Genomic DNA, 26,394 nt, shown 5'->3' on the forward strand with positions numbered 1-26,394 from the left:
CCGGACCCCCGGAGCGCCATGTGCGCGAGTCCAGGGCCTGTGCTTCAGCCCCGCGCGCCTACGGGGGCTCCCCGTCTGCCTCGAGGCACTTGTCCCAGTCACTTGTCACTGTCGCCGGCCAGCGCGACTTCCTGGCGAGTTTGTGGAAGCACCGGCGGCTCCCTGTGCCTGGAAGGTTCTTCCCATGCTCGTCACAGAGTTGACCTCTTCAGGTCTTAACCGAGATGTCACATGCTCCGAGAGGCCTCTGTGTCCACCCCACTGTCGTGGACACCTGCTGTCATCCCCAGAACATCACGCTGCCGTGGCCAGCATGGCACTTCTTGCCACCCGGAATCGCTCTGTTTCCGCAGTTAAGGGGAAGCTCCATGAGGACAGGATCTTGCCAGTTCGCTGCTATATACCCAGCACATACTAGGCGTCTGTCTAATAAATGTCTTTTGCACTGACAAATGAATGGAATCCCAGGAGTTCTGATGAGACTGGCCCAACTTTCCTTCCTTTTTTTGAAAAAAAAACTTTAAAAAATGATGTCTGTAGTTTTTTCTTCTTCTATAGAGACAGGGCCTTGCTGTGTTGTCCAGGCTAATCTTGAACTCCTGGCCTCAAGTGATCCTCCTGCCTCGGCTTTGAGAAGTGCCGGGATTACCGCCGTGAACCCGCCTGCTCCGGTTTTCCTTCTGCCTTCCTCATGCTCTCTTGGCGACTGTGCAGCTGGGGTAGGCTGCCAGCGGGGTGGGATCGTTTTTTCTCCTCAGAGCTGCCTGGAGCTGGAGCCAGAGGAAGCCTTGAGCTGTCCCTGCATCTGTGGGAGCCAGGGCTCCGGTTTTTCCTGTGCACTGTCCACCTCTGTAATTCGTGCCACTGTATTTCTTGTGGTGGTGGTTTTTTTTTCCCCTACAATCTCCACCAGAATGCAAGGGCTGAAAGGTAACGAGGGCCTTGTCCAACCCGCTCATGCCTTCTTTTCACATGTATCCAGTAATGGTGTAGCAGTCACTGGGAAGATGGCGGATGAACAAGACAGGTCAGCCCTGTGCTCAGAACTCACCTCTTTTCCAGGGGCAGACAAGCCAGCACACAGGATCATTGCTGCCAGAGCTGAGTGCTGAGAGGAAGTGAAGGAGGCTGCCTGGGGGAGGGGAATTGGATCAGAAGGCCAGGTCACCCCTGATGCCAGTGGCTGGTCCACAGTGGATATTTAGTTGATGTTTGTGGAATGGCTGCTGGCCAGAGGCACCAGGTTTATTTGTCTGATTGGAAGGTAGCATAGGGTAACTTGTCCTGAGTTACCCAATTGGCAGATGGTGCATTTGAACCCAGACTTGAGAGTTCACACTCCCAACCATCATGGTATCTGGCTTCTGGAAGTACTCCAGAACTGTTGCTGTCACTATGTCTCCCAGGTTATGTTAACCATGTAAAATGACTCTGAATGTACAAGGAACCAAGGGTTTTCCAGTTAAATGAAACAAAACAAGACAGACCCATGAGCACCTCACCTGGATCATTGTTCCCTGACAGTGTTTGAGTTTGGTGGTGTTCTCAGGCCTTCTCCCGGGGGAACTGTACTGGGAGAGGAGCTCAGGTGAATGTGGTGAGCTGTGGTGTCCAATGCGTTGTCAGAAGTTCCCAGCCCAGGAGGCTGGCTTAGCCCTCCTGTGCATCGGCACGTTTGCTCAGTCAGTCCAGGAATAGGCATTTACAGAGCAGCAGTAGCAGAAGCCAAGTCACATCAGCTGCACTCCCCATCCTTCCCCCATTCTCCCTCACCTCCCTCCCCAGTACTGAGTGTCTAGGGAAGGGGGCAGAGGAGAAGATCAGCCAGGACAGTGTAATGATGTAAGGTAATCAGAAGTGCTCCGGGAGCACCAAGAAGGTCACCTCCTGAGAGAGGTGTCATTTGAGCTGAGTATAAAGGTCAAATGAAAGCAGGCTAATAGAAGTGGGTGGGGAGTACTTCAGGCAGAGGAAATTGCATTCATAGAGGTGCAAATGCTGAGAGGACCTAGCTCCTTTGGGATGCCACTCTGTTCTGGATGACAGCGGCAGGGAACGTTTGTTGTGGTTGCAGGGCAAGGAAGGAGACAAGGCTGGCGAGGAGGCAGGAGGCAGATCTTTTGAGGCCCTCAGTGCACAGACCCAGCCAATGTTCATGTTAAAATTGTGCTTCCTCTCACAGGGTACTTCTTTGGATGACCTCTCTGAATCCCTCAGCCCCAGGGTAAACACTCTACTTCAATGTTATATTATGGAAAGAGGCACAACAAATTTTTGTTTAAATCTTTCACTTAAAGATGTGTGATGCTTGATCTGCCGCTTCACTCCCCAAAACCTGGGGTCATTCTTCGGTGGATGGGCTGACACTCATGTCTCCCTTGCCACCTGGAGAAAGTCTTCTTTAGAAGGAGTGATATGGCTGTTCAGCTGTTTTGTAAATACATAGTACTACCCAGAGACTGGTGGTTGTGTTTTGACAACTGGTTTCCTCACATCAACTTCTTTGATCACTCTGGCTCTGGCTTGGTCCAAGTCATGATGGCCAAAGTCACTGTTGTTTTTGCTGGGGAGGTGGTCCAAGAGGAATGGTAGCACATTTTTGGAGGCTCTTGGCTCTTGACTCTAGAAGGGCCTCTGAGTGTGTAGACCCTCTGGTGAAGTGGTTTGTTGGTTTGTTGGTTTGAAGCTGAGGGCTAAGACAATAAAATTAGAATAGAGACTTACTACTCTGGCTTACTGTATAGAGATAGTTATTTCAGGGTGAGAACTGGCACATTTAACTGGTTTCTTCCAGGTCACTCAGGGTGATGACTCTGATTTCTGGTGGTTCACCTAAATGAATCAAACTTCTAAGCTAACTTTGCTCAAGAAGATTGCAACTAAAATGCCTGTTATTGAGAGGGGAAAAAATCATCTTTTAAATGCAGCCTAAGATGATGGGATGGGATTATATGTTGTCAGATTGATTTTTGTTTTTTTGAGTTGAAGTCTCACTCTGTTGCCCAGGCTGGATGGCAGTGGCACAATCACGGCTCACTGCAGCCTCTACCTTCTGGGCTCAAGTGATCCTTCTGTTTCAGTCTCCAAAGTAGTCGGAAGTACAGGAATATGCTACAACACCCAGCTAATTTTTTTGTTTTTGTAGAGATGTGGTCTTGCTGGCTCAAACTTCTAGGCTGAAGCAATTCTCTTGCCTCAACCTCCCAAAGTGCTGAGATTGCAGGCATGAGCCACCATGCCTGGACAGATTATTTTTAATCTTGGGAATTGTGTGTTGTATGTTAAATTTAAGGATATTACAGAAGAACAAGGGAACACAAATTTATATAATCTTGTTCAGTTTTTAAAAAGTACTGTGGTGCATTGTGTTAAATATCACAAGGAGAAAATCTGATGGCTTCTTGAAAGAAGCATGACGCAGTAGGATCTGCCTAGATTTAAGGTTGACTTCCATAAGATATTTTTAAGAAGTTTAGCATTACTAGAAGCTCTTTCAGACTAGAAGATTTTTCTGAGAAAGTGAAGAGTTTTGGAAACCTATGAAATGTGTGTGTGGGTTTTCAGGGTCACTCTCGGTTCTTCCATGGCCTAAACCTTTCCTTTTGTCTCCACACACCTAATTGTCCTGCTCAAAAAGAACTTTCTGAATGAGTCACTTTCAGTATATTATATATCTCTTCTTTTCTTTCTTTTCTCCCTCCCTTTCCATCAGATTCCATCTGTGGTAAATAGTATGGCGTGTCTTTTTTTGGTCATTGTCTAAGACTCTTTCTCCTTTGTATACTAGCACACCCCCCTTGCAGGCAATGAAACGGTCATATGAGAATGGTCTGTTGACCATCCTCACTAGGTTAAGATTTAAACTCACTGGTGGTCCCATTTACCTTTGCTTTATTCTGAGACTAAACCAGTGTCCTTCAAGAAGTCTTAGATAGCCCTGTCATCCATCAGTAGGGTTAACAGTTTGGAGAGCATCGAAGGATTAGGGTAGTTGGCTATCATTTTTGGGAAAAAATAGGAACTTGGGCACTATAAATGATAGTTTAGGGACACTGTCTTATTTATTTGTTATTTTTATTAGAGTTGGGGTCTTGCTGTATTTCCCAGGCTGGAGTGCAGTGACACGATCAGAGCTCATTGTAATCTTGGGTTCAGGGAATCCTCCTAGCTCAGTCTCACCTTCCCGAGTAGCTAGGGCTGTGATCTGCCAGCACATCAAGCTAATTTTTAAAAAATATTTTGTAGAGGTGAATTCTCACTATGTTGTGCAGAGTGGTCTTGAACTATTGGCTTCACACAGTACTCTCACTTCCACCTCCCAAAGTGGATACTATCTTTTGTATAAGGAAAGCAGGATTGGAATCATTAGTTCAGTCCCTCAAGTTGATGTGTAATTTAAGATTGTTTAGGAAGTTAAAAAATCTAAAACTCTGTGGATATAGTCCATTCAGTGCAGTAGTTATCTTTCAGATGCGAAGTACAACATTAATTCTTTAGCTTGAGTATAGCACTGATTTCCTTAACATTTCATGATCACATAGAGCAGACTGTGTTTTACAGCACAACAAAATGTCAGCAGTGTGCTTAAGATTCTTTATGGTAGTAGTTTAAATCCATCCTGAATAGATTATCTTCATTTATTTAATTATTAACCAGCTTGCCCATCAAAAGCAAGTGGCCTTCAAGTCACTAAACTTGAGTCAAACTGAATTCTTGCAGATAGTGCTATTTACATGCTGTGTACATTGGGTAGTGAATCTATTATGCTTCCAGTTACCTGATAGCTTTTCATCCAAGTGTGGATTTATTGAAATAATTAGTCTGAATTGATGCTTATTAAAGAGTTGAATGCTTAAATATTACCACTATTGTTTATTTGTTAGAATTATATAGCATCTTTTCTTCAAATGCCAAAGGCAAAATACTGAGAACTTTGACCTTGCATTATTATCACTAAGTGGTTGAAAATTAGGGAAGTAAATTATATTGGTTATCACTCAAATATTACCCTTAGGCTTGATTTTTAGAACTGAAACTTGAATTTTTACATAAGGAGTTATCTCCAAGATTGCCTCATATGTCCTCCAATTTGTGGAAAAATTTGCCATCTTAAGGATGACCATGATTTGGGACAAATGAGCACAGCTTTCAGTAAGATGACAGGGAAGATGAACAGAGAGTGCTGAGTTCCATTAGTCAAGACAAGGTTGCCATAGAGTGTCTTTAATACAATTAAATAAAAAGCTTTCTACACAGTTATTTTGCACTGGGGATTGTGTTACAAACAAAGTTGCATTGTGGCTTCCATACAGGCTTCCTCGTGTTTCTGTCATTTTAGGCCCTTTTCAGCTGCTATCAGCATAGTACATCCAGGATTGCTTTGGCCCGTACTCAGCTGGCATGTACGTTCTTTGAAGTGTTTACCTGACAGAGTGGATGACTGGATTTACAAGAACAAGAGTTGCTTAAAGAGCTTTGTTATGCAAGCACAAGTCACAGAAACTGGCTTCCATGTAAAGATTGTTTTTGGAACATGTCACTGTGGTAAAGGAGTATCTCTAGAATGTCTCTTTTTCACAATGTTAAACGCATTGTTTTATTAGGGTTTTTTCCCCTTGCGTGGAGTTGGGTGAATGAAGCTGTTGAGAAGATAGCAGCATCCCATGAGAAAACCTTGAAATGCTTTCTTTTAGTAACATTTAGCTTGTGCTTGAAAACAATGGCATGTATCCCTGGACCGTTTACCTAGATCTGAATTACTTGTGATGTGTCTTAGAACCTTTAGAATTTCATGTTCCTTGGGTAGTCTTTCAAGGTGGAAGCGTGCTTAGAGAATGAAGGGAAATCCTAGAGAGCTGGGAGCGTGGGTCATATTTGTAACGGGTGAAGTGGTGTCCTCGCCCATCCCTCACTGGGTTGAGTGTCGAGTTAAAAGCAGTGGCTGACATGCCTTTTGCCATATGAGGGTAAAGAGAAGATAAGGGAAGAAGCAGCATTTCTGGAAGATAGGCCACAGAGTCTAGGAACTGTGGAAGGCAGGCGCTGTATGCTCTTTATCTTACTATTTAATCTTTGTAACAACAGTCCTAAATGACTTACTCAGTGGCTGGGTACATTGCCCCTGATGAGTTTACAATAGTAAATGGTGATGCAGAGATCGAACCCAGGTTTGTTTGGCACCAAAACCCTTGTACTTTCCCTTATACCTCTATCAGCCCTTTAGTATTAACCCATAAGGGTGTTCATTCTTGAGAGGGAGGCAGAGAATTTATAACCATTAAGGAAGAATTAAGAGCCATCAAGATTTTGTAAGAACATCAATTCATTGAGTTATTCTTTGCAAATTTTTATTTTTTATGCAGAAAAACAATTTATTCCATTTTAAGCACTTACACAGTTAGTCATGGAGAGTAACAGGCCTGCTAGTGAAACAGGTTACCCAAAATGGAGATGGCATCAAACTAGTGGTCAAAAACTAACTCCTAAAAAAAAAAAAAAGCAACTCTTACCAAGGATTAAATTAATTTAAAAAACAAATAGAAGTTATCGATTCACTCTTCTCAACTTGACAGGCTACCTATGATATAACTGTCAGGTAAAAATATACACCTTTACAACTTGGTGGTCCCAAGTTAAAAAAAAAACATATTTCACAGAAAGGAAAGAAACAATATGAAAACAGCTCAAGAAATACACTAACGAGCAAAAATACATGGGGAAAAAGGAATGTGCAGTTTTGACTTAACTGAGGAAACCAAGAAGAAACTGGTCTACATATGAAAATGTGCATCCTGGAACATCAGGTGTGAGATTTTAGAGTAGGAATCTATACGACTTGAATCTTCCCTATTTCCTGAATAAAAATGACATCTTGCAGTATTTATTTGTACTTCATGGCTCAGAGACCTACTTCATTTGGCTCTATTCCTTACTCACTGTAGCCTTTACTTAAATGAGTCTAAAAAACATGGAGATACAGCATAAGAAGAAAAATAATCCACATAATATTCCCCTTTTTGTAGCTATTTTAGACCTGATTTGTTACTATAAAATTCCTGAAGAAAATTTAAATGTAAGTCTGTGGCATTGCTGAATCAAGTCCCCCAGTTAATATTTAGAAAATACCCACTGTTGGGTTAATAGCATTGTTGGTGGACCCTATATGGCGAAATAGCTGAACAAAGTCTGTGAGTCTCAAAATCAATGTTAAATCAATCTCAGTGTAGAAAAGAAAAAAAGAGTCTAGAATCACAAGAATTACAGACATATCTAGAACTCTTGTCCTTCTGGATACATGCTTCCTTCAGGGTCATCATTATAAATGTTCTCTGCCATTTGCCACACTTACGTGCTGTTGTCTTCTGATAAAGAACAAATCAACCAAGGTTCTTGGGATTCCAGGAGAAATCAGATATCTTGGCAATGTGGCCACCATGAATAAACAACTCTGGTGGCCCATCCTCTGCATCTTCTGGGGATTGTTCTTCTCCAATTTTACTTAAATCCCAGACATTCAGTCTGCGATCAGTACCACTGGAAGCCAAAATAGTCTCATTGTGAGGTGACCACTGAACCTGGAATATTTCATCCTTATGTGATTCAAAGGAATGCAACTTAAGTTTCAGATTTCTCAGATCCCACAAGGCAACAGTCTTGTCATCTGATTCTGTGGAAAGAGTGAACTCACTATAAGGATTGAAAGAGAGGCAGTTCACTTCTGCAGTGAGCATCAACTGAGTGGCTTGGTTTGGAAGTATTGTTTGAATGAGTATCCCAAATCATAAGCTTCTGATCATCAGCAACTGACCCAAACAGAGATTCATGGAGCAGATGCCAGGAAACATCTTCTACAACTGCTGTATGTCCTGTAAAGATGGTCTTCGCATCCACTACTTTTCCTTCCTTTGGAACGGCACTGATGTCCCATAGGCAGATGGTTTGGTCATCTGAAGCACTAAGTAAGTGCCCACTGAGATTTGGGTTACAAGAAAGCCCATAGCCTTCCTTCTGATGTCCACGAGGATGGAAGTCTGGGTTGCACTCTCCAGAGGGGTCGGGTTTAGAAGGATGTTTTGTATAGTCAAAAACAAGAACATTGCTGGATGGAGTCTTTGCTGCAATGATTCAAGGGTTCTGGGGCATATAATGGGCCCTGTTCTTCATGATTGATCTTGATTTCTGTTTCAATTTTTCCACTAACTGAACCAAGACCTCCAAATTCTCCTTTTTCACTGTCTTAGTGTGATGCATCAAACTGAGCATCATCATTAGGGAGTTGCACACTGGCTATCACAAGATGGTTTTGTTCATCCGACGTGTGTGTCCCTAGGACAAGTGGATGAATGCTGAAATCTTTCCATCTGGTTAAGTCTGGAAGTCACTGTGCAGTTAGGCTGGGCCACTCCAGGCCATGGGTCAACACCAAATCACAAAGAAAAGAGATGTTCTTTTTCCATATTTTGTATTCCTCGTTGATCATGTGTTCTTCCACTGCATCGTCAAAGGCTGCTTCCTTGTCGCCCATGATGGGTAGGCGAGTCGGGGGAATCCTGGGGCTGAGTGTTACAAGAGAGGCGGGGAGGCTGTGGCGCTCGCTCTGGGCGTGTGTCCTCTATTTCTGCGAATTTTTTTTTTTTTTTTTGAGTTGGAGTCTCACTCTGTAGCCCAGACTGGAGTGCAGTGGTTGCTTCCGGCCACCGCAGCTTCAACCCGCTGGGCTCCAGCGATCCTTCCGCCTCAGCTTTCCAAGTAGCCGGAATTACAGGCATGCGCTACCACACCCGGCTGATTTTTTGATTTATCGTAGAGATGAGGTCTCGCTGCCCAGGTGGGTCTCGAACCCGCGGGCTCAGGCAATCCACTCACCTCAGCCTCCCAAAGGCGCAGGATTACAGGCTGAGCCACCGAACCCGGCTTCTGCAAATTTTTAGGAGGGATTTCTTGCCATACTTTTTTAAAAAAAGTTCAGATTGGTGACGCCAAAGCATGCTTTGATTTGCTTTGTGAATATTCACTTTTATACCAAATTTTGATGGTGTTTCATGATTCTGCATATTTAGAAAAAATTAACTTGTGAGGGATTTGTGATTCTGCTCTCCAGTCTTCAGAAGACAGGGCGAAGCTTGTGTGTGATAGAGATTTCATAGGCTTGCAGATTTGTAGAGTGGGAATGAGAGAAATTGTAAAGGTGCTTATTAAGATAGGAATGTCTAATATAAATGACCTTTGTAGGGTGCTACCATAAACTTTATAAATGGAGCCACAGAGCCTTCGGTGCTTCATTCTCCTGACAGACCACTGCCTTGGGCAGAGAAACAAATAAAAGGTGAGTTAATATAACTAGAGACTTCTCTCAAATGTTGAAAAAGGTAAACTTATGGTGATTAAAAAGTGCTGTAATGATGACATCTTAGGCATATGAATTGGATTAGAAGGGACTTAGAGACATGCATGGATATCTTATACAGATGCTTTTCGACTTATAGTGGGGTTATGTCCTGATAAACCCATTGTAAGTTGGAAATATCCTAATTGGAAAAGGCATTTAATGCACCTTAACCAAATATTATAGCCTAACCTGCTAGACATGCTCAGAACACTTAGATTGGCCTATAGTTGGGCAAAGTCATCTAATACAAGCCTGTTATATAATAAAATATCGAATATCTCATGTACCGCATATTGCTAACCTGAAAAAAGATTAAAAAAGTCAAAGTATGTTAACATTGTGATGGTTTCACACCTTTGTAAGGTCGAGAAATCATTAAGTCAAACCATTGTAAGTCGAGGTTGTCTGTACCTAATAAATAGATAATTGTCCAAATTGTAGATATTTGGGGTTTCTCCCTTTTGCACATGAATGGGCGCATTGAATGGTACTCTGACTCAGGTTTGGTTCAGGCACCGCCTACTGAAAACTTTCTGTGGGCCACGCATTGGGTTGAGTTGGGGACTGGGGAGGAAGCCCTGACCCTTACGAGTTTCTGGCCTCTAAGTGTTACAAGGGATGAAGAAAATGGGGACTGGATATGAATGTTTTGTCTTCATTGGGAGCTTAGAAAAAAGCTGTGTTAATTCTGCTTTGGGCTTTGAATGTCACCGGGAAGGTAGTGTTTGAGATATGTGACTTGGTGAACTTACACAGGTGCTTGGCATTTTTCTAAGTGCTCATTTATTTAATCTTTTTTTTTTTTGAGTTGGTGTCTCACTCCGTCGCCCAGACTGGAGTGCAGTGGCCGCTCCCGGCCACCGCAGCCTCGACCGGCTCATTATGATCATTTCGCCTCAGCCTTCCAAGTAGCTGCTACCACGCCCGGCTGATTTTTTTTATTTATTGTAGAGATGAGGTCTCACCAAGTTGCCCAGGCGGGTCTCGAACCCTCCGGCTCAGGTAATCCACTCACCTCAGCCTCCCAAAGCTCTGGGATTACAGGTTGAGCCACCGAGCCCGGCTCATTTATTTAATTCTTACTGTAAGGTAAGAAGTGGGTACAGTTAAGATCCTCAAGTTATTAACCCATATTATGGACTTGAGTTGGGGTAGAGCTGGAGTTGAACCAAGATCTGTCTGACTGCAGAGCCCATGTTTTTAATCATTATGCCAGCTCTATTTCTTCCCTTAGAAGATAAGTGGGGGTGTGACTGCCCTTGGCTTTTTTTTTTTTTTGAGTTGGAGTCTCACTCGGTTGCCCAGACTGGAGTGCAGTGGCCGGAAGCCTGGACTGCAGCCTGGACCTGCTGGGCTCCGGCGATCCTTTCGCCTCAGCCTTCCGAGTAGCCGGAATTACAGGCATGCGCTACCACGCCCAGCTGTTTTTTTGATTTATTGTAGAGATGAGGTCGCGCTGCCCAGGTGGGTCTCGAACCCGCGGGCTCAGGCAATCCGCTCACTTCAGCCTCCCAAAGGCGCGGGATTACAGGCTGAGCCACCAAGCCCGGCTGGCTTTTTTATTTATGTTGTTAGGAAGATGAAAGGAGGACTGAAAATAGGACAGTGGTAATAGAGTACTGGAAGAGTACTGGGATAGGAAAAGAAAGGAAAGGTGCTTCATTGTGCTCACAGTCTAGTAGTAATTGTCTCCTTGGCACCTCTTAAGTAAAGTGTGTTGCTGAGGAACATTAGAATGACTGTGACTGACTGTTATTAACAAAGAAATCTTTCTATGAATTCTGGGTTTTTCCCTAAGAACTTATGTCCTGACTTGATCACTTCTCATTGCGAGTCACTTATTTATTAGTGTTGAAAGTCATATGCCAATACTATCAACTCGCCCTTTCCCTCTGAGTCTTTTATTTCCTCAGTACCCGTCATTCAAACTATGCGTTTCTGGGTCAGTTGCACCTTGCAGCATTTCCAATATAGTAAAAAGGAAGGAATGGAATGGTATCTACTTGAGAAGTCAATGTTACGGTCATCTCCATTTTAGATATGAGGGAACCTAGTTCCAGGACTTGGCAGAAGATGAATTTATACCTGGTCTTCCTGCCTCCAAGACCTGTGTACTTTGCATCACAAAGGGAGCGTTGGGTTCCTACCCTTTCTGTCACCTTGAGATGCTTAGTTCACCTCAATTTTGTTTTCCTCCCCTGGTGTGTGAGGAGGCTTGAGCTTAGTACCTTTTCGTGTTCCTTCCCACTCTAAGCTTGACAACTTGAACTAAAGTTTATTTTCACTGAAGAAGAAAGATGGAAAACCCCTTGAGGGCAGAATCCAAGACTTGTATTTCCCACAGTACCTATCTATACTTTGTATTCCTGGGCACCTGAATATTTAATTAATGGATCTTCTTGTTCCTGTTTAAAGGCTCATACTTACTTCTAACCTTTTCTGAATATTCTGATCCATGACTTCTAATTGTACAGATTGTTGATGCACCATGTTTTTTTCTCCATTGCTTCATTTTACTCGTTACTTGGCCCTTCCTGCTAGAGTGTACGCTCCTTTGGGTTTTGTTTTAGTATATCCCAGTAGTGACTAATGAACTATAGTTTCTTTTTTATTGTTGCTTTCTTCTCCTAGTACCCAAAAGAAGGTATACAGTCCCGAACTTGGTCATCCTTTCAGTGTTTGTTATGATCATTTGAAATAGAAGCACACACATGAATAAAAAGAGGAATTTGCTGAAAAACCAAAGGTTTGTCCTTGTGGAGGCTTATTTGAATTCTCATTCTGTTGGCTGAATTGATTTGTTGGCATATAAATGTATCCTGATGGACTCCTCTGAAAATCTAAATTCTTGCTTTTGACCTTTGTAAAGTCAGGCTCTGCTTTACTAATTGAATGAAGGAAAGCCATGGCTCACTCCTGAGAGAATCGGCAGATGAGCTCATTCCATACTTTTCATGTAATTGAGGGGCAGGGTGATTCCATTTTACTAAGAGCGCCTCGCTCACCTCTCACCTCACTCAGAGAAAGATGGAGGTAGAAGAAACATGAGCGGTCATCTAGCGGCTCCAGAGAAAACTTGGCCAGCTCACTTGGGTCTTCCTATTTTATTATTTTAAACGGGATACTTTTGTTGCCCTTCTCTTTCAAAACTCGATTGTTTTTCTTTACATACCTGGCACTGAGTACAATGGTTGGTAATCAGTCATCTTTGGTGAACATCTAATATTGTCTCTTCCACCTTTAAAAAAGAAGATCTGCTGTCTCAGACCTGTTTGCCCTCTAGCTGCTCCATTCACTTTCCTTCTTATAGCAAGCTTCTGGAAAGAATAGTGTCTTGTGCCTTTTTTTTCTTTTCATTAATTCACTCCTAGAGTCATTGTCCAGGAGCTCAGTTATTGCTTCATCACTGCATCTCTTGCATTTTTATTCTTTACCATATGTGTATGCTGCAGCATTTATACCTGTTGTCATCTTGCTCGTTGCCATTGTGCCCTTGACCTTCCTAATTGCTTTCTGGTTTTCTTCTGCCTTGTGGTCAATTTTGCCCTTCCCTCATACAATCCTGCAATTGATGATTCTCAAAATTATAGACTCTCCTTCTCCTCCTCTTCTCTCTCTTCTCCTTTCTTTTTCTCTCTCACATTTCCTCTCTCCCATCTTTCCTTTTCCCTCTTGGGAATCCCATGTACCAGTACCCTTTCGCTTCTAATGTCACTTGAATGTGGCCCCAGGCCTGACCCATGTTCATCCATCAGGCCACAGGCACTTTAAATTAAGCATGTCCCAAACAGAATTCCTCACTTCCTTTTTTCCCTCCATACCTCTTCTTTCTACTATCCACATTCCTGCTGTTGCCAACTCAGAAAGCCCATGACTCAGATCTGTCCCTCCTTCCCTGTTGTCTTTGGAGTGGCCTCACTTTTCCCCTGATGATGTAAATAGCCTCTTAACTGGTCTTCCTATCTGAGTCCTCTCTTTCTCTCCACCCTGATGGAACTTCCAAATAGCAAATCTGAGCATATCTGTTGCTTGCTTAAAATCATTAAATGTCTTCCCATTGCCAGAATCATAAAGTTTAAATTCTTTAACAAAATGTGGAAAATCATTTATATCTGTGTTCTCCCCCACCCCCAACTCTCCAGCATGTCTTCATGTTTGTGCTCTGCTGTAGCCTTTTAGTTCTCCTGGCCAAGCGGCGTTGGTATATGCTGTTTCCACCACAGAAAATTAGCTTATTTCTTCTCGGCACAGGCTTCACATCTTCAAGTTGACTTTCCTGACACTCTTCACTCACACGGTGCCTATTCCTCGGCAGCAAGCTCTTTGTTGTCTCTTCTTGAATCCCAGGGCCTAGTACAGTACATGGTGCAAGGCAGGTTCTCAGGGAGCCCATGGTCTCTGGGTCAAAGGCATAGGGGTTGGGACAGGCTGGTGTTTAGGGAAAGCCGAGCAAGGAGAAGGGAAAGGGAGGAAGACTTGTAGTGGTGGAGTCCTGAAGCCTACCAGCAGGGCCTGTTGTGTGTAGTTGGTTGATGCGCACACAGTGCGTTTTGCTCAGAAAATGTTTGAAGATTTTCTAGCAAATGCTGGTTACTTTTCTCTTTTTTTTTTTTTTTTGAGTTAGTGTCTCACTCTGTCGCCCAGGCTGGAGTGCAGTGGCCGCTCCTGGCCACCGCAGCCTCGACTTGCTGTGCTCCGGCGATCCTGCTTTCATCCGAGTTTTCCTATAGCTCAAAATACACTTGGCTTCAACTGCTTTCCAGACTCTACAGCTTGCCTTGGTGTTAAGCTCCCACCACTCCCTCCCCTCCTGTTTTGACATGACACTTCATATATTACCTTTGAAACAGTGTTTAATACAGTGAGAGCTCATATACTGTCCAGCAGTTAAGAGTGTAAACTTTGGGGCCAGACTGCTTAGGTGTGGATCCTAGGTCTGCCACCTGAAAGTCATGTGACCTTTAGAAACGTGTTTAACCTGTCTGTGCCTCAGATTCTTCACTATGGGGTATGTTAGGAAGATAAAATTAGTTAACATGTGTATAGTGCTTAGAATGGATCTGGCACCGTTAAATGTTAGAGCATCACATCTGATACATTTTTTTAAAACATAAATTATTATAGTGTCAGTCCCAGAGACTGATTCATAAGTTCTGGATGGGCCCCAGAATAGGTCTATAAGTGCATTTACTCTCTTCTCAGTGTTCTGGGTGAGAGCAACAGTACACTGTTTATCTCTCTGCTTTGAGAGCCTAGAATGGTTGTTGGACCATTCTGTTCATCAATTGAGTGCCTGTAGCGTGCCCAGCATCATTCTGGATACTTGAGAGGCTGAGGTGAAAAAACCTGAGAAAACCTTTGCCTTTATGGAGGTCATCTTCTAATAGGGAAGATGTATATGCCTTAAATAAAAGCAGAAATGTATATGATGTAGTGTCAGGCAGTGGTAGGTGCTAAATTTAAAAAAAATAGAACAAAAATGATGCTAGTTAAAGGGATTTGGGAGTGGATTCTGTTTTGAGTAGGGTGATTGGGAAGGACCACCTGCCTGAGAAGGTAGTCGTTGAATTGAGACCTATATGACATGAGTGTGTGAACCATTCAGGTAGTTTGAGGAAGAGTGAGGATACGGACAGGGTGGCAGTTAGCGTGGTGTATTCACAGAGCAGCAAGGTTGTTGTGCCTGCCCTGGGATGATGGAGGGGCCCACTAGGCGATGAGCTCCAAGAGGAAGGCAGGAGCCTTGGTGGCACGTGGGCCCCAAGAGGGACTTTGAGTTTTGTCGAGAGATGGGAAGCCATAGAGGATTCTGAGCAGGAGTCTGTTTTGTTTTTTGAGTTGGGGTCCTACTCTGTTGCCCGGGAGTACAGTGGCATGATCATAACTCAGTGCAACCTTGACTTCCTAGGCTCAGGTGATCCTTCTGCTGCAGCCTATCCAATAAACGGGACTACAGGTGAGTGCCACCATGCCTGGCTAATTTAAAAAAATTTTTGTAGGCCGGTACAGTGGCTCAAACCTGTAATCCCAGCACTTTGGGAAGCCAAAGTGAGGGAATTGCCTGAGCCCACTGGTTTGAAAACAGCCTGGGCACCTTGGCAAGACCTCATCTCTATTATAAATCAAAAAATTAGCCGGGCATGGTAGCACTCGCCTGTAGTTCCAGCTACTTGGAAGGCTGAGGTGGAAGGATCGCCTGAGCCCAGCAGGTCGATGCAGGAGTGGTTGTGAGTATGCATGCCACTGCACTCCAGCCTGGGTGTACGGAGTGAGATTCCAACTTAAAAAAAAATTTTTTTTTTTTTTGGTATATATAGTCTAGCAATGCTGCCCAGGCTGGTCTCAAACTCCTGGGCTCAAGCAATTTTCCTGCCTTGGCCTCCCAAAGTGCTGGAACAACAGGCCTGAGCCACCATGCCTGACCAGCAGGAGTCTATTTTTAAAAGATGATGGCTGGGGAGAGAAGGCTATCGGAGATGTGTGGGTGGTAGTATGTGTGGAAGCTATAAGACTGCTATAATAATCCAGACCTAGAGTACCAGAGAGACTCCAGTGTGGACTAGGGTGGTGGTAATGGAAGGAATGTGGTGAGATGTGCTCAGATTCTGAATCTATTTTGAAGATAGAACTGACTGAACTTGCTGATGGCTTAAATGTGGAGGAAGAGAGAAAACTAAGGTAACTCTTATTGGTCCAAGCAGTTGGGTGATTGGTGGTTTCTTTTATCAAAGTGAGAAACAGCGAATTTGTGGGAGGAATGTAGGACTCAGGATAAACTTGAGATGGTCAATACACTTGCAAAGAAAGATGTTAACTAGGCAATTTAGTCTAGGGCCCAGTGGCTAGGGTCAGGCTGCACATATAAATTTGTCAATCATCGGCTTATTGTTGGAACATAGTGTGGTAAGAAATAATTTCTTCCAACTGGAGAGATGAGGTAAGCCTTTCCAAAAGAGAAGGAATTTGAGCAAAACTTTGAAGAATGAGTATAATTTCCAAAGGTAGAGAGAAAGGGGAAAATAGAAGATACTTTTCATCCAAGTCTTACAACTCTTTTCCCTGATCTCTTGTTGAATTTGTTTAAGGAACTGCTGGCCTGGTTGATAATCTCTTTTCCCTAAGACAGTCACTTACGTTCTCTATTGAAAAGAAAACCAGACCCAGATCATACACTAACTAATAAACCACATTCTGCTGTTCTCATTGTTCACAAATTGAAGTTTTAGTTGGACTGACAAGGTGCTGAATGTTAAATGTGTTCTGCTTTACTCTTCTGTGTATCTGGTATGAATTGGGATGTGTTGATTTTGGTATGGAGGCTTTTCATGTAATGCCTGTCGTTTTTACTAAAGGTGAAATACTTGGGGAAGTTTTTACTTCTGTTGATGCTGACTTTTTGCACTTGAGTTGACCTGTTAATTTATAACTTAGACAAAGTTAAAACAACAACTACAATGATGAGAAATTGGGACCCCATGCTATTTTATTGTCCATACTCTTCTCTTGGGCATGTTATCTGCCGTGACTCATCCCACTTTGTGTAAAAAATGAATCGTGTTTGGTCATTCTCCTATTTAGGTAGATTTTTATTTGGAGTCGAATATAGCATTTTGTTTACTTTTGTGATAATTGTAATACAAATTTTGATCCTTGAAATAGAGAAAAGTTACTAGATGTTTGTTATTCAATGGGATAAATATTACATTAAAAAAATTTAGTTTATTAAATCCTAAGATCCTTTTAGTACTGATTTATAAAATTCATTTGAATAATCTTCAGCTGTGTACTATAATCTTAGTGCTGGATGTAGGTAGGATTATGAAGCGTCAGCTCTTACATAATGCATTTAGCCATTTTTCTATTTAGGAAAAAAATCTAGTACTTTAAAGAAAAGTAGTCACAGTATTTATCTTTAGATGGGTGAAGATTTGTGGTTTTTGAAGTTAATATAATAACTTTAGTCAGTATTGTAGCTGTGGATCTTTGTTTTAAATAAACGAGACCACTACTGTTCTAAACATGTTTTAAGTGATAACCTAACTTTTTATAAATTATACAAGAATGACTATCAATGTAGGTTTATTGGTTTTTAACAACTCTATAAGTCTGGATGAGAGGAAAATTCTTTCATAAGAATATTGTTTGGATCTCACATAAACTACAGGTAGCTTTTTTTATGGGGAAAAAATTTAAATATAGAAATATAATAAATACCCAAATACAGAGTACCTAAATGTTAATAATTTGTTAGACTTGTTTTAAATTGTTCTTTAATAAGTAACACTTTACTAATAATTTACAAACATGTCTGCATTCCATATCTGCCCATTCATGCTCTTTCTTCCTTTTTTTTTTTTTTTTACTCCCCCGAGGAATTTAATGTGAACTATTTCCATTTTTTCCTAGATCACTTACTGTAATATCATGGTGTGTGTATGACTTAAACATGTTTTTGAGACCCATCAATTGTTGGAACACAGACCTAGTTTGTTCTTTTGAACTGTTGTATAGTATTCCTTCATAAAAATTTAGCATGATTATTATAAGTTCTTTATATATTCTATATATACATATATTCTGAGTTCTTTATGTATTCTGAATTCTGATCGCTTATCTACTATATAAATTGCAAATATCTTAGTTTCTTAAGTGATTCCTTACTGTCTAACTTAATGTTTTTTTCAAGTAGCTTTCCTGAGTTTGATCTTAGGACTTCTTACTCAACAGTAGAGTGCTTTGTGGTCTAGTAGTCCCACCCATGGAGGTGGGCAGGCCGAGTTTTATTTCTTTCTGCTTTGAAGGAGCTAGGAAGCTAGTGAGCTGAGCAGGTAGCTTCTAGGCTGGGATAGTTTATTTCAATCAAGCTGGCTTCTGGTATGCCTCTGATAGCATCATCAGTGAGAGTTCTTGGTGTTGATTTCTTTTGCTGTAATAACGGGTGTGATGTTTCTCAGTAGCTGGCTTCCTCCCCAGGATATCAGGGGGGATACTTCATTAATTTAGAACACTTTGCATTCTAAGATGTCTTCAGGAAGGTTATGTATCTATGTGTAGGGTTCTTTATGTGTGGTTATTTCAAAACAACAGCAATTAGGCCTTCTGAAATAATAGAATACAATTTCTGCCATTTAAAAGATATTGGTTGTAAAGTTTTATTTTGTTTCCAAAGCATTGATTGAATGTGTAAGCTAACAATTCAATCAAGAAAGTAGATTAAAAAAAAAACAAAAAACTTCTCCAGTGTCCTTATTCTTGAGTTTGTGTTTATTTAAGAGCTCATCCTCTTTGTATATCTGTTAGTATATCTTTCATTTTTTAGGGAGGGAGCAACTTAAAATTATCATAAAATAATTATGATGAAAGCATTATTGACACAAGTGAACATTTTAATATCTTCAGCCTGTATATCTACAGCACAAACTTATAGTGTCTTCATATCCAGGTTTTGAAGTAGGCATCTGTTTACAGGAAAGACAGCAGAATCAGAGGGCAGTTAGTTACCTCTGAGGATAGACACCCCCCCCAGGGGTGGGGGGTGGGGTGGGGGGAAAGCCAGTAGGAAAGAAACAAACAAAACAGATCCTATGCAGAAGATGAAAAGGATGATAATGTGGAGAGGCAGTAGCAGTAGTCTCTGGGTTCGTTCTCCCAGAGCCTGGATGTACATTCAGGGGATGCATGTAAAAAGAATGCGGCCATTGTGCCAAGTAGATAGGAGCATGGCATGACCGTTGTTCATTCAGCAAATACACTAAGCATCTGTTCTGTGCCTGGAAGTGCTCTAGGTACTTAGTGATCGGTAGTGAACCAGAGGGACAAAAACGTCTGTGTTTGGAGTTTCCATTCTAGAAGGGGAAGATTTATATAAACAAGAAAAGAAATAATGTGGGGATTGGTGCATTGCAGATGAGTAGGAAAAGCAGAGAGCAGTAGGATACCTTTTAATGAAAATAGACTGTGAAAGGGTAAGATTTAATGATATCCATAAGATACCCAACAGATTTTACTTTAGTGTGGCTACGTCTCTCCATTTTAATATGCTTTTCCCACACAGGGAATCTATTGTATTGAAACCTCAAGCACAATTTTACTGTCTTAACAAAATCCATCAGAAGTCGTAGGTTTCTGGAGACAGATTATTACCTTCCTAGAAGGTAATCTTTTTAGAGTTGAAGTGAAATATGGTAACTTGTTTTTTGGAGGGACTATGAAAAGGAGAGATGTTGTACCTAAATTGTGTTTGCAAGAATATAAAATAATACATCTCTTTTTATGCAGAGTGAAAACAACTGTTGTGAAGCTAATAACTTTAAACTTATATCTGGAAAGCTGAGACCTGATAGAGTATATATCAGATTGGTATATAACTTATTTGGTAGCACATGTAGTTTGAGTTTCAAAGTATTGTAACTACATCAGGAGATGTATTGTACAGGAGTAATATATATTTGTGACATCAGAATTTCATGAACTCTAGAAAAGAAAGAGAAGCAGCTCTTTGCAAAACAAAGCATCTTTATTCATATGTATACACACGTGTATTTCTAAAATCTCAATAACATTTAATACTGGAAGTGTCGAGGTGCTACCAAAAAAGTGAAATATATAAAGCACTAAATACTTTTACCCCCTCTTCTTTTTTAAGAAGTTAAACTCTGTATTTTAGAGCAATTTTAGGGCCACGACAACACTGAGCAGAAAGTATACACGGAGTTCCCATATACCTCTTGCCCCTAAACTCACATACCCTCCTACGCTTTTAAAAAAAACTTTTAGATAGGGTCTCTCTGTCATCCAGACTGGAGTGCAGTGGCACAATCACAGTCCACTGCAACCTCAAACTCCTGGTCTCAAGCCATCCTCCTTACCTCAGCTTCCTATGTAGCTGGGATTATAGGTGCATGCTACCACACCTGGCTAATTTTAACAAATTGTAGAGACAGGAACTTGCTGCCTGAGCTGGTCTCGAATTCCTGAACTCAAGCCATCCTCCTGCCTTGGCCTCCCAAAGTGCTGGGATTATAAGTGTGAGCCACAGTACCCGACCACTCCTCCACTATTAGCATCCTACACTAGAGTGGTACACTGGTTATAGCTGGTGGACCTACATTGACAAACACATCATTATCATCCATGGTCCATAGTCTGTCAACATTAGGGTTCACTCTTGGTGTTGTACATTCTGCGTTTGGACAAATGTATAATGGCACGTTTGCTCCATTACAGAGTTGTGCAGAATATTTCCACTGCCTTGAAAACTCTTCTGTGCTCTATCTATTCATCCCTCTCTTCTTCCAGCTCCTGACGTCTGTTGACATTTTTACCATCTCCATAGTTTTACCTTTCCCAGAATGTCATAATGTTGGAATGACACAGTAGCCAGCCTTTTCAGACTGGCTTCTTTCACTTACTAATATGCACTTAAGCTTCCTTCATATCTTTCCATATCTTGATAGCTCATTTTTTTTTTTTTTTTTTTAGCGCTGATTGATATTTCACTGTCTGAATGTACTACTTTTTATCTGTTTATCTACTGAAGGACATCTTGAATACTTTCAAATTTTGGCAACATTAGTGTGCAGGTTTTTGTGTGGATATATGTTTTTTTTTGGATATACGTTTTAAACTCCTTTGGATAAATATCAAGGAATGCGATTACTAGATTGTATTCTAGAAATATGTTTAGTTTTGTAAAAAATGACCAAACTGTCTTTTGAAGTGGCTGTACTATTTTGCATTCCCACCAGCAGTGCATATGAAAGAGTTCCTGTTGCTGCACATCCTCACCAGCATTTGACATTAGTAGGATTTTAAATTTTGGCCTTCCTAATAGATGTGTAGTAGTATCTCCTTGTTTTTTTCAATTTGCAGTTCCCTGATGGCATATGCTGTTGAACATTTTTTCATATTTGCTTTCTGTACACTTTTGGTGAGGTGTCTGTTCAGATCTTTTGCTTATTTTATTATTTATTTATTTATTTATTTTTGAGTTGGAGTCTCACTTTGTCATCCAGGCTGGAGTGCCATAGCATACTCACGGCCACCCCAGCGTCGACCCGCTGGGCTCCGGCGATCCTTCCACCTCAGCCTTCCAAGTAGCCGGAACTGCAGGTGTGCACTACTACACCCAGCTAATTTTTTATTTACTTTAGAGACGAGGGCTCGCTAAGTTGCCTGGGCTAGTCTCGAACCCTCAGGCTCAGGCAGCCCACTCGCCTCGGCTTCCCAAAGTACTGGGATTACAGGCTGAGCCACCGAGCCTGGCCCTTTTGCCCATTTTAAAATCGTGTTGTTTACTTTCTTAATGTTAAGTTTTAAAACAGTTCTTTGTATATTTTGGTTGACAGACTTTTATTACATGTTTTTTGCAAGTATTTCTCCGTGTTTGGCTTACTAGTATTTTAATCGTGTTAACAGTGTCTTTTGGAGAGCAGATGTTTTTGTTTTTAATGAACTCTAGCTTATCAATTCTTTCTTTCATGGGATGTGCTTTGTTGTTATATTTAAGATGTTATCCCCAAGTTCAAGGTCATCTAGATTCTTTTCTGCTATCATCTAGGAGTTTTATAGTTTGGTGTTTAAGTACATTTTATCTTTATTTTCTGGTAGACTCGAATTGCTGAGTTAAAAATGAAATTACACACAAAATATTTTATCTTACCGTATAAGAGATGGGATGATATGCTGTGATTTAGGTTATATATTAAGGCCAAGGTTAAGTTTTATGTTTACTGGGAATTTCCAGTTAATTCTACAGTTGTTGGGGCGCGAACTTTTAAATTATTATTTTGTAAAGATAGTGTTTACATTTTCTGAAAATAAGTTTTTGAAAATTTTTTCTCTATGGGTCTCTGAATGAATGATTACAGGAAAGAAGTATTTAAATCATGCATAGAATATTAAAAGATTTAATGGAATGTTTTTTCCCACAAAATACTCTTAGGTTTCCTGATTGATAAGTTTATCCAGCCTTTTTTTTTTTTGAGTTGGAGTCTCACTCTGTCGCCCAGACTGGAGTACAGTGGCCACTCCCGGCCACCGCAGCCTCTCCTGCTGGGCTCCGGCGATCCTTCCGCTTCAGCCTTCCAGTAGCTGGAACTACAGGCACGCGCTACCACGTCCGGCTAACTTTTGATTTATTGTAGAGATGAGGTCTCGCCAAGTTGCCCAGGTGGGTCTCGAACCCGCAGGCTCAGGCAATTCACTCACCTCAGCCTCCCAAAGTCGCGGGATTACAGGCTAAGCCACCAAGCCCGGTTTATCCAGCCATTTTTTATGACATTTTCTGGGATTTTTTTTTTTTTTTTGGCATTGGCGTTGGCGTCTCACTCCGTCACCCAGACTGGAGTGCAGTGGCACACTCGTAGCCACCCCAGCATTGATCTGCTAGGCTCAGTTGATCTTTCCACCTCAGCCTTCCAAGTAACCGGACTACAGGTGCGTGCCACCATGCCTGACTAATGACTGAATGATGCTCATAAGCCTTTATATCATTTTTATTGAGGTTTTTGTGTATTCTAATTCATTAACACAGGAGAAAGGAGAACACTAACATGGTTTATCTCCTATAATTACTCAAATCGAATAGAATTTATTTTCTTTTTTGTTTTGTTTTGTTTTTGAATTGGTGTCTCATTCTGTCGCCCAGGCTGGAGTGCAGTGGCCGCTCCCGGCCACCGCGGCCTCGACCTGCTGGCTCCTGCAATCCTTCCGCCTCAGCCTTCCAAGTGGCTGGAACTACCAAGTGGCTGGCACGCGCTACCATGCCCGGCTAATTTTTTGATTTATTGTAGAGATCAGGTCTCAACCAAGTTGCCCAGGTGGGTCTCGAACCGCGGGCTCAGGCAATCCACTCACCTCAGCCTCCCAAAGCGCGGGATTACAGGCTGAGCCACCGTGCCCTGCTAGAATTAATTTTCAATAAAATTCTCAGAGTTACCTGGTGTGGGGAGAAGAAGGTTGACTTGTTTTGATGTATTGTAGAGATGAGGTCTGGCCAAGGTGCCCAGGCTGTTCTCAGACCCGTGGACTCAGGCAGTTCCTTCACCTTGGCCTCCCAAAGTGCTGGGATTACAGGCTTGAGCCACCACACCCGGCCTTTTATGACATTTTCTTTCTTTTTTTTTCAGTTGGAGTCTCACTCTGTCGCCCAGACTGGAGTGCAGTGGCCGCTCCCGGCCACTGCAGCCTCGACCTGCTGGGCTCCGGCGATCCTTCCGCCTCAGCCTTCCAAGTAGCTGGAACTACAGGCGTGCGCTACCACGCCCGGCTGATTTTTTTATTTATTGTTGAGATGAGGTCTCGCCTGCTCAGGCGGGTCTCGAACCCCGGGGGCTCAGACATTTTCAACGCCTGGGACCTGACCTCTTTGTGTTGAGATGTTTGCTGGATTGTGACCGGCTTCTTTGACCTTTAAATCAGCACTTTTTAAATTTAAGCCTTCATTTTTGTAACTAAGACTTAAAAATCAACTGTTTTTTCATTTACTTTTAATGATATGCAGATTTTTGTTGCTATTGTTTACTTTTTTTTTTTTTTTTTTTTTTTTTTTGAGTTGGAGTCTCACTCTGTCATCCAGACTGGAGTGCAGTGGCCGCTCCCGGCCACCGCAGCCTCGGCCTGCTGGGCTCCGGCGATCCTTCCGCCTCAGCCTTCCGAGTAGCCGGAATTACAGGCATGCGCCACCACCCCCAGCTGATTTTTTGATTTATTGTAGAGATGAGGTCTCACTGCCCAGGCGGGTCTCGAACCCGCGGGCTCAGGCAATTCACTCACCTCAGCCTCCCAAAGGCGCGGGATTACAGGCTGAGCCACCGAGCCCGGCTATTGTTTACTTTTTAAAACAGATCAATTCTAGGTCTTCTTACTGTCTTAAACACAATTTGAAATGACAAAAATTTAAGTCCTGAGGCCTGGGGGAAATAGCTTAACTTTATCTGCTTAACTTTATCTGAATACCTTTGAAAGCATGCCAAGGAATTCATATTCAGTTAGTTGATGCTATTTTGTAAGCATATTTATCAAACTCAAAAAAGTTTTTGCTGATGAATATGTGCATACTATAAAACATTAAAACATTATTTAAATTATTAAAAAGAAGCTGTGCTCGGTGGCTCAGCCTGTAATCCTGCTCTTTGGGAGGCTGAGGTGAGTGGTTGTCTGAGCCCGTGGGTTTGAGACCCACCTGGGCAACTTGGCGAGACCTCATCTCTACAATAAATCAAAAAATTAGCCGGATGTGGTAGCGCGTGCCTGTAGTTCCAGCTACTTGGAAGACTGAGGCGGAAGGGTCACCGGAGCCCAGCAGGTCGAGGCTGCAGTGGCCGGGAGGGAACACTGCACCCCAGTCTGGGTGACAGAGTGAGACTCCAACTCAAAAAAAAAAAAATTATTTAAAAGAAGAATAAGAATTTCAAAGATGACTACTAATTCTCCCAAATTCATGTTTCTTCATTTTCTAAAAAAAAATTTCATTTCACACTTTAGATGTTTAATTCCTAGTTTTGTATGGACATTATCTAAATTAAGGAATAGAAGATTAGGAAGAAAAATGATTAAAGTATGTGTTGTGGTTTAGAGAGACAAATCATTTTTTTCTTCTCTTAAAAGAGAAATTTCTAACTTTTGAAGGAGATTTCATTTGTAAAATTGACTCTGTACTTTATAAGCAATGTTTAAATTCATTAGTGATAAATATGCATGTTGGTATAGTAGAGTCCCATTTTTTACATAATGCTTTAATGGAAATGGCAGTTTTATGAAATGAAAGTGACTAGTAAAAATCTGAATGATGCTCATAAGCCTTTATATCATTTTTATTGTGGTTTTTGTGTATTCTAATTCATTAATACAGGGGAAAGGAGAACACTAACATGGTTTATCTCCTATAATTACTCAAATCGAATAGAATTTATTTTCAATAAAATTCTCAGAGTAAATTCTCAGAGTAAGTTGCCTGGGGTGTGGAGAGAAGAAGGTTGACTTGTTTTTCCAAAATGTGTTGATTTTTACCCTTGGGACTTTACTATTTTACCAATGATGTTGTTCCATTGCATATATTTTCAGTATAACTCCCTCTAGGTTTTTACAAATAAAAACCTGTAAAAGCCCAAGAAATCCCTAACATATAAAAAGGCAGGATTGTTGAGGGAGAAATCTGTGATGTTTATTTTATCCTGTTTATTATTACAAATATTGCTTGTCTTTTAATAATTTATATTACCTTCTGTGTGATTCATATAAATCAAATGCCATTGAGATTGCTATGTAATAGAGTAACCTGGGAAAATTTCCAAAAATAGCCTAGTGATTACAGTTATATTTGGTTTATTTTGGTAGAGTACCTTGAAGAAGAGGTCAGTGTGAGGGATTCAATTTGTAATCCTCACACCCCAGTTTCATAAGTGGGGGAGGGAAGAAAGAGACACTGGAGACTGAGTCAGAAACTAGCAAGTATTTTAAATTTTATCACAGTGAAATCTTGCCAGCATTTCTATTTTCTGCTCTCACTATACTTCAAAACATCTTAAAAAAAAATCCATGTATTTTTGGATGTTTTTGGGAGCCATTATGAATTCTTTGGTATTTTGATTTGAAGATACTTCCATGTTTTTGAGGCAAAATCTTGTTGAAAATAATAACTTTAAACTTACATTTAGAAAGCTTTGAGGCCTGATAGTTTTTGACTCACATTCAAGCTGTCATTATGCACCCTTTTTCCTTCTAGGCTTTATATTTGAAAGCTCACCCCTTTTCAGGTGTCTCTTTATGTAGACCCACATTTTGATTCACTTTCTCCTCCTTTCCCCAGCGTTGTGGAGATACTGTACTTATGTGGACTTCCGATTGGCAATTTAAAAAAAAAATTTTGTGAGGGCCAGGGAATGTACGTACATGGTTATTTGCTTGTGCCATTGTAGGTTTTTATATCCTTCGTACTTGCTGTGTGTGTGTGTGTGTGTGTGTGTGTGTGTGTGTGTGTGTGTGTGTGTGTGTGTTATTGCTTT

The 26,394-nt window shown here is 41.5% G+C and overlaps 1 protein-coding gene and 1 pseudogene across 2 annotated transcripts in view; one reads left to right on the plus strand and one right to left on the minus strand.

The window, feature by feature from the left end:
• VAPB (VAMP associated protein B and C) overlaps positions 1–26,394 on the plus strand; it is a 51,281-nt gene that overhangs the window by 565 nt on the left and 24,322 nt on the right. The window lies entirely within an intron of this gene.
• On the minus strand, positions 7,218–8,524 carry LOC103276573 (annotated as a pseudogene).

The sequence above is a fragment of the Carlito syrichta genome, unplaced genomic scaffold (genome assembly GCF_000164805.1).
Source record: "Carlito syrichta isolate Samal-C Ts95f unplaced genomic scaffold, Tarsius_syrichta-2.0.1 Scaffold316251, whole genome shotgun sequence".
NCBI lineage: Eukaryota > Metazoa > Chordata > Mammalia > Primates > Tarsiidae > Carlito > Carlito syrichta.